The sequence below is a fragment of the Vulpes vulpes genome, chromosome 2 (genome assembly GCF_048418805.1).
Source record: "Vulpes vulpes isolate BD-2025 chromosome 2, VulVul3, whole genome shotgun sequence".
NCBI lineage: Eukaryota > Metazoa > Chordata > Mammalia > Carnivora > Canidae > Vulpes > Vulpes vulpes.
The window spans coordinates 28,661,271-28,670,254 of record NC_132781.1 but is presented as its reverse complement, the minus strand read 5'-3'; the positions used below and the strand labels follow the sequence as shown (position 1 = coordinate 28,670,254).

The following is an 8,984-nucleotide window of genomic DNA, read 5'->3' as shown; positions in this document are numbered from 1 at the left end:
TTTTGAATAGTTCATACTTCCCTCATTCAAGTCAATGTGAAGAAATCAGACACTTTCAGATTTGTGGTGTGCTATCCTTCTTTTCAAGACCTTTTAAAAGTAGCTTAACATGGCATCCAGACCAAAGAACAAAGAAAAGGCTGTAGGACTATGGCAATATTAGCTCTGCTGTCAGCCATTGCATTCTTATGGCCATGAAAAATGCATTTTATGGTTAGTTGTGGAACATCAGAAGCTATATAAGGCTTTAGGGGTAAAAGGATAAAATTGTACTATAATATGAAAAAAATATTGCAAGATTAGTGTCATATAGCATTAGTAGTTTCAGAGTTTCTCCATTCTCTTCAAGTCCTGAACAGAGCCGTTTTCTCTTATAGGCAGCTCTTGAATTTGCTTGCTTCTTACTGGATAGTATCAGCACAATTCAATGTACAATCCTTCAACATTTCTTTTTCGGATTAAAATTAGTATGGAGGGCAGCCCGGGTGGCTCAGTGGTTTAGCGCTGCTTTCAGCCCAGGGTCTGATCCTGGAGACACGGGATCGAGTCCCACGTTGGGCTCCCTGCATGGAGCCTGCTTCTCCCTCTGCCTGTATCTCTGCCTCTCTCTCTCTCAAATAAATAAAATCTTTAAAAAAAAAGTAGTATGGATTCCACCTCTGATATTTTTATAGAAATATTAATAAGAAGTGCTTATAGATAGGCATACTAATTGCAGTATCTTCATAACTAAAATTAGAAACAAATGTACATCAGTATGCTTTGGTAACTTAGAACTTGGAATATCTATAGAAGAGGTCTTCTGTGTCATGTTATACATCATTGCAAATTATAGTAAAGAAAGCAAATAACAATTTATATTTATGATCCCATTTATATTAAAAATAAACAAATTATGTGTGTTAATGTATGCCCAGAAATATACAAAATAAATGTTGTTTATCAACAATTGTTCATGGGGAGATGAGATGATGAGATGGTTATGGGAGAAATTCATTTTCTCTTTTTCTAATTTCTATAGGCTGTATTATGTCCAAAATTAAATTTGAAGTCAGAAAAAAAAGAGTATTTGTAAAAATGCCATATACTTATCTCTTTCTTCTCTTTTCAAATTTGTCTTAGGGGGATTTTAATGCTGTCATACTTAACCAGGGCTGGTCCTTCCACTGACATTTATAGTCTCATCCTATCCTGACTGCTCCAGAGACTTACTTCCTTAATTATCTTACCATGTACCTGCACCTTCAGAGTTTAATCACAATATCCTCACATTTTACAAAATAAATATTTGACAAAATAAAATATAAGAAACAACCAATAAATAGGTAAATGAGTAGCAAAGTTCAAGAACATGTTTTTCTATTTTCATCAGAAAACTTCTAGAAAGAGTTAGTTATATCTATTTTAGTAATATGCTTTCTCATCTACCTATCATTCCTTCCTTCACTGGTTCTTTAATACTCACTCACAGTTCAAAAATCATGACTAACTTTCTAATCATGTGGCTGGCAAACTACTTTGAAAAGAGTCAAAGATGTTAGTCTTTGCCAGACAAATAGTCTCAGCAATAATTAAACTCTATGCCAAAACACAGATGCAGCCATAGACAACACATTAAAGAAAAAAGAGAAAAGAAAAGAGCATGTAGTATTTCAGTAAAACTTTATTCATAAATACAGGCAGCAGGCTAGATTTCCCCTGCTGGTTATAATTTGTAGACTCCTAATGTAACAATGTCTTTTCCCTCTTTGCATTTCTCCTCTCTGGGCAGAAACAGTTTGGGCTCACCACATATTCCATGGACTGTATTTCCCAGTCACTTTTGCAGGTAAACTGAGGACACACGACTCATTATAACCAGTGGGTTTGAGCAGAAGTGATGCATATTCTTTCTTGCCTGACATAGGAAAGAACAAGGGTATGAATTTTCCATGATGTCTCTTCTTTTCCATGAGGGAGACAAAGGACAGCAAAATGATAGAACTGGAGGATGAAATCACCCAGGATTCTTGGGTGACAGTGAGCTTGAGTTGCTTAAAAAGCTACCCACATCAGACTATTACATCCATGAAAAATAAACCTTTTTTTGTCTTAAGAAACTGAGATATTAGGGTTTCTATACAAATCTTTATTCTTTTTAAGAGGATATTTTAATCCTCTTAACTTCCCTACTAATGGAAGCCTCAGATCATGCTATTCCTCTGCTACAAAGTTTCAGGATCTTCCTTTTTCTTATTGAACATTAAATGTTCAGAATATTTAGATTGGCATCCAAAAGCATGACCTTACTTATTTGTTTTCTATTGCTGCATAACAAAGGATCACTAATTCAGTTGCTGAAAAAGCAGCATATTTTATCACATCAGTTTTATGGGTCCAGAGCCCAGGGACAGTTTAACTGGGTCTTCTGCTCAGGGTCTCACAAGGCTGTAATAAAGGTGTTGAATGAGTCTAGGGTCCCACAAGAGGCTTGACTTGGAAAATAATATCTTCCAGTCTCCCTCAGATTATTGGCATAGTTCATTGCCTTGTGACTATGAGCCAGGTCCTTACTTCTTGGTGGCTCTCAGGTGGGGGTCTTGTCATCTCCTAAAGTCTATCTTTATGTCCTAGGCATGTGAACCTTTTACAAATTGGCAGCTTACTTCTTCAACACTTCTTCAAGAGATTCTCTCTTCAGGGGGAGCCCATTTCCTCTTCTAAAGGATATCTATCACTTGATTAAGTCAGGCCTCCTCAATATAATCTCCCCTTTGAGACCTTATTATCTATGAAATCACTTCACCTTTGCCATATAGCCTAATCAGGGTGTGATATCCTATTATATTCATCATCTGCAATACCCAGAGAAAGTGGACTATATAGGGTATATGCATCAGAGTAGGGAAATTTGTGAAGGCTATGTTAGAATTCTTCCTACTGCGTTCCCTAACCTATTCCCCTGGTATTACTTCCACATCTGCCCCTTGATTCCATGTAATCCAGCTAAAAGAAAGTACTTGGATTTCTTACAGTTTATTCTTGATCTTTCCTCCTGTTGTTTTACTAACAATTATTGATGGATATAATATGTGCCAAACATTTTTCATGTTCATTATGGTTTTTAGTGCTTACAATAACTCAAAGACATTAAGTGTAATATCTCCGTGTATATATGCACACACACACACACACTGAGGGCTGAAAGTTAAACAATTTTCATACTTAGGACCCAAGTTCTAGAATATTTAATCATAAGATCCATAGTTCATTGACTAATCTTTTATATTTGCCATCTGCGAGGATCTTTATCTAGAATTCATCTGTTCCTGCTCATCTACATAATACCTACCCATCTTTTAAAAACATTACTCAGGATTTCTGGGTGGCTCAGCGGTTGAGCAGCTGCCTTCAGCCCAGGGCGTGATCCTGGAGTCCCGGGGTTGGGCTCCCCGCAAGGAGCCTGCTTCTCCCGCTGCCTGTATCTCTGCCTCTCTCCTTGTGTCTCTTGTGAATAAACAATTAAAATGTTAAAAAAAATTTTCTTCAAAATCTTATCATGAGATTTTTCAAACATATAGCAACACTGAAAGTATTTTATAGTAAATGCCAACCTATTTACCACTTGTAATTACCATTAACATTACTTCATTTGCTTTGTCATATATGTATACATCCATGCATCCAATACTTTATTCAAAATTACATTGTAGTTTTTGATGTTTTAAAGTAATTTGCAGGCATCAGAATACTTCTACCTAGAAATTATAATATGTAACCCATTAGGTAAATTCCAATATTTCTTTACAGGTTTTCTTCTTTCAATGCAAACTTTGCCTACAATGAAATACATAAGTATTAAGTGTCCCTTTGCTGAGTTTTGACAAATGCTTACATCTGTGAAACCCAGATGCGTATCAACATAAAAGATATTACATTGACTCCAGAAAGTTTCCTCATGCATTTTCCCAGTCAAACCCCATCTTACAAACTCTCTTTTAATCCTTCCCAACCATTAATCAACTGTGCCTAGTGAAGAACTCCACATAAGTAAAGTCATATAGTTTGTTCTTTTGCATTGTTTTACACAACAGATGTTTTTGATATTGATTCTTGTTTTTGTGTGAAACAGGTTTGTTTCTTTTTGTTGCTGAGTAACATTGCATTACATGAACATATCCCAGTTTGTTTATCCATTATGTTATTGATGGAAGCTGTTTTCTTTTTGTGATACTTCTGAATGAGGTTCTCATGAATATTAGTATATAACAAACTTTTGTGTAAATATTTGTTTTCATTTTTTATGAGTGGGTACCTATAAGTGAAATTTCTGTGACATATGCTAAGTGTATGTTCAGTTTTAGAAGAAACTAAGACACTGCCATAATGTTTTTAAAGTAATTGTATTATTTTACATTTCCACAAACCATAAATGGAATTACAGTTTTTCCACATCTTCAAACACATTTTTATTGTCAATCTTTTTTATTATTTCAATCCATTTTTTAGGTTGTAAATTTAATTTCCATTTCTTTAATGACTTATATAATATCTTCTTTTGCAAAGAGTCTATTAAATCCTTTGCTCCTTTTTAATAAGTCATTTTTTTATTATTTATGTGAGTGTATTATTCTGTGTACCAGTCTTCTGTGCTTGTATAATATATACTCATATATATTTACATATATATACATTCTAATGCATATACTTTTGCTTTTATAACTACTGATTTCTGAGACTTATATAGGAAACACTTGGCTCACTGCAAGTCACAAATATATTCTTCTATATTTCTTCATAGTTTTAATTTTTCCATTTTTTCTGTGATGGGTATTCAATTATTCTTGCATCATTTCCTGAAAAAAATTTAATCTATTGGGTTACCTTGGTGTTTTTGTTGAAAATGAAATGACTAAATAATTATGTGTCTATTACTAGATTGTTTATTGTGCTACATTGATTCCTCTATTTCTCCTTCTCCTTCTTTCCATAATATTTATGGCTTAATCTTACAGTCTTGATTATGTAGCTTCATTGTTAATTCTGAAATGAAGGGATATAGGGCCTCTGACTGTTTTACTTCTTTTCAAAATTGCATTGTATATTCAAATTCCTTTGCAGTTCAATATATATTTTAATCATTCCATCAAGTTTAAAGAAAGTTTTGGGTTCTTTAGGATGACATTGAATCTGTAAAGCAAAATGAGTAGAATGAATATCTGAATAATATAGAATTTTCCAGTTAATGAAAATAGTATGTGTTTCTACTTACATATATCTTGTTAAATTTATCTCAGCTATGTTTTATTTTAAGGGTTTTCCTCATCTTTTCTTAAATTTAATACTAGATATTTTAAGTCTTTTGATGCTATTATAAATAAAACTGATTTTTAAATTTTATTTATTTTAATTTGTTTTGTTTTGTTTTTTAAGTAGGCTCTATGCCCAGTGTAGAGCCTTACATGGGGCTTGAACTCACAACCCTGAGATCAAGACCCGAGCTGAACCAAAAGTCAGATGCCCAACAGACTGAAAAACCCACACACCCCTAAATTTTATTTTTAACTACTTGCTTGCTACCACTATATAAAATGCAATTGATTTTTGTTTAATATCCCTATAAGCAATATGTGAGGGTTTTTATTTCTCTGCATCATTAACAATACTTGTTATTTTCCGTCTTCTTATATCCATCCTATTGAGTGTGAACTGGTATCTTGTAGTTTTGATTTGCCTTTCCCTGGTAATTAATGATATTGAGCATCATTTTATAAGCTTATGGCCAACTTATTTATCTTCTATGGAGAGATATCTACTCAAATAATTTGCCTATTTTTAAAATTGAATAACTTGTCTTTTTATTATTGAGTAATGAGAGTTCTTTATATTCTAAATAGCAACTTAAGATATTCATGATTTGTAAATATTTTCTCCCATTCTTTGGCTTATATTTCACTTTCTTGATGGCATAATTTGCAGTGAGACAATTTTTAATTTTAGTGAAGTCCTATTTATCTATTTTTCAAGTGTTATATCTAGCAACTATTGCCTAATTCAAGATCAGGAAGATAGTCCATTAATATTTAAAGTAATTATTTACATAGGTCTACATTTTTACTATTTTGTCTCTGTCAGTCTCTTTTAATTTCTCCCTTTCTGCTTTCTTTTGGATTATTTAAATATTTTATTTGGAATTCTATTTTAAATTATGTATATAACCTATATTAAATTACCTATTGATACTTTAGCTCATTTATTTTTTAATCTCATGTGTTTTTAAGTAACTGCTCTAGAGTTTGCAATAAGCATGCTTTACTTTGCAGTCCAACTAGGATTAATATAACACTTGATTTAAAATGTTGAAATCTTCACAATATGTAGGTTTAATAAACTACTGCTGCTAAGAACAAGCTGTATGCCAAAGTCAGAATTTTTGTTTTGCATTTTTCAAGGAGATTTTGATTTTATTTATTTTTCATATGAGTAGAGTTGACACACAATGTTATATTAGTTTCAGGGCTACAGCATAGTGATTCAACATCTTTGTATGTTATGCTTTGCTCACTGCAAGTGTAGCTACCATTCCTCACCATACAATGTTACTACTATAATACCATTAACTATATTTTCTACACTGCACTGTTTATTTGTGACTTATTTATCCTACAACTGGAAGCCTAGGCCTTCCATTCCCATTTTTTAAATTTAATTAATTAATTTATTTTACAGAGAGAGAGGGGAGAAACAGAAGGAGAGAGAGAAAATCTTAAGCAGATTCCATGCCCAGTGTGGAGCCCAGTGCAGGCCTGAGATCATACCTGAGCCAAAATCAAGAGTCTGACATTTAACTGACTAAGCTACCCAGGAGCCCTATTTAGGTTTTTATTTAAATTCCAGTTATGTAAAATACTGTATAATATTAGTTTTGGGTGTACAATATAGTGATTCAAAACTTTCATTAAACATCCAGAGCTCCTAACAAGTGCACTCCTTAATCCCCATGATTGATATAACCCATCTCCCCACCCACCTTCCTTCTGAAAACCATCAGTTGGTTCTCTATGTTTAGGAGTCTGTTTCTGTGTTTACCCCCTCTCTCTTTTTCCCCCTTTGCTTGTTTGTTTTGTTTCTTAAATTCCACATATAAGTGAAATCATATGGTGTTTGTCTTTCTCTGATCTTTGCATAATATTCTCTAGCTCTATCCAGGTCATTGCAAATGAGATATCACCTCACACATGTCAGAATGGCTAAAATCAACAACAAGAAACAACAGTTATTGGCAAGGATGCAAAGAAAGGGGAGCCCTCTTGCATTGTTGGTGGGAATGCAGACTCAGGTAGCCACTCTAGAAAACTTTAACTTTCCTCAAAAAGTTAAAAATAGAACTACTTTATGATCCAGCTATTGCACTACTAAGTACTCAGCCAAAGAATACAAAAATACTAATTCAAAGGGATACATGGAACACCAATGTTTACAGAAGTATTATCTACAATAGGTAAATTATGGAAACGGCCCAAGTGTCTATCAATTGATGAAAGGATAAAGAATATATGGTGTATATATGTGTGTATATGTATATACATACATAAATATATTCATATATAATGGAATATCACTCTGCTATAAAAACGTCAGGAATCTTTTATTGTAATTGCAAATATTTTAGACTGCAGATATAGTTTCCATTGCATATTCTGCTTTGTTTTATTTTATTTTGTTTTTACAACTTTTTAAAGTGTAAAGAAAGAAAAGCAATTTTTAGGTTGAGGGCTATATATTTAGAAGCTGCAGGCTGGATTTGGCCCATCACCAGAGGTTTGCTTTATGCTGTCATTATAGATTTTACATGCATGTACCTTATAAATTATAAATATACATATAAATTGTAAAGAAAAAAGAATGAGTGTTTATATTTATCCAATGGTATAACATTTCCTATGTTCATCATGCTTTTTAAAGACACAGACTTCCAAATTGTTTCATATCCTATCTGCCTGGGGAATTCCTTTTTTTTTTTTTTTTTTTGCATGGGATATTCAATGTCAAAACATATTCCCTAAAGTTTTCTTATATCTAAATATCTTCTTTTGCCTTTAGCCAAAATTTCCTTGAGGAAAAAAGTCTTGAGAAGGAATATTGCAATAGCATGAGGATTGTATACTCTGAGTTCCTCTATACCTTCCTTAAAGAAACCTATAGCAACTCAACTGGGTTACTTTGCCTACATGAAGGAAATACTGCTGGACACCATCCTTTGGGTAATACCAATTATTGGGAAACCAAAGTCAAGATGATAAAAGGAGATCTGACCTAATCTCCCTCACGAGAGGATTGGTAAAACAGAATGTATAATCTGAACATGTATCCCTAGGGCCCAGCAGAAGTACCATAATAGCTCACTGACACACCAAGTAAGGACTATTATGGGTGGAAAAACAAAAATCAAAAGCAAAAGCAAATTCTGGGGGAACTTCAGATATTAGAGTCAATGTCAAAATTTTAAAGAGGAAAGAATGGTGATACTTACCACATCCCCATTTAAGTTTCATCTTGGCTGATGCAAAAGGTAAATGTCTGTTGGAGAAACACAGTGGAATATCTTAAATCTAATCATATCATCATTCCAATGCTGCTGTTCTTCCAGATATAGTTTGATTATAGGAACAAATCAGTTTAGCTAGCAAGCAGCTATTGACCTGACAAATACTTTTTCTCCATTGCAATAAGATAAAAAAGCACAAGAAGGTTGCTTTTACCCGGCAATCCCAGTAGTAAAATTGTATCATTTGCCTCAGGATTATCTAACTTATATCCAGGGCTACCACCACTCTGTTTCTTTTTTTTCCTCAATTAGAGAAAAAAAAGTTTCATTATGTGGACATATTAGAAAAAACTGCACATTGAGAAGTACAGTTAGAAAATATGCACTCTGAGGGGAGATGGACAAATCTGATAAAAGACATATTTTTGTATGCTTCCTAGGGGCAGATGCAGCCCAT

General features: G+C 33.4%; 1 long non-coding RNA gene across 1 annotated transcript in view; it reads right to left on the bottom strand.

Annotated features, from left to right (window-relative positions):
• Nucleotides 1-1,645: 1,645 nt before the first annotated feature.
• Nucleotides 1,646-8,984, bottom strand: part of LOC140597781 (uncharacterized) — a 246,703-nt gene continuing 239,364 nt past the window's right edge. The window contains exons 4-6 of the long non-coding RNA XR_011999709.1: nucleotides 8,513-8,559; nucleotides 3,332-3,486; nucleotides 1,646-1,897 (exon numbers count right to left, since the gene is read on the bottom strand). This is a non-coding gene — a long non-coding RNA (uncharacterized lncRNA). The remainder of the gene's footprint in view (nucleotides 1,898-3,331; nucleotides 3,487-8,512; nucleotides 8,560-8,984) is intronic.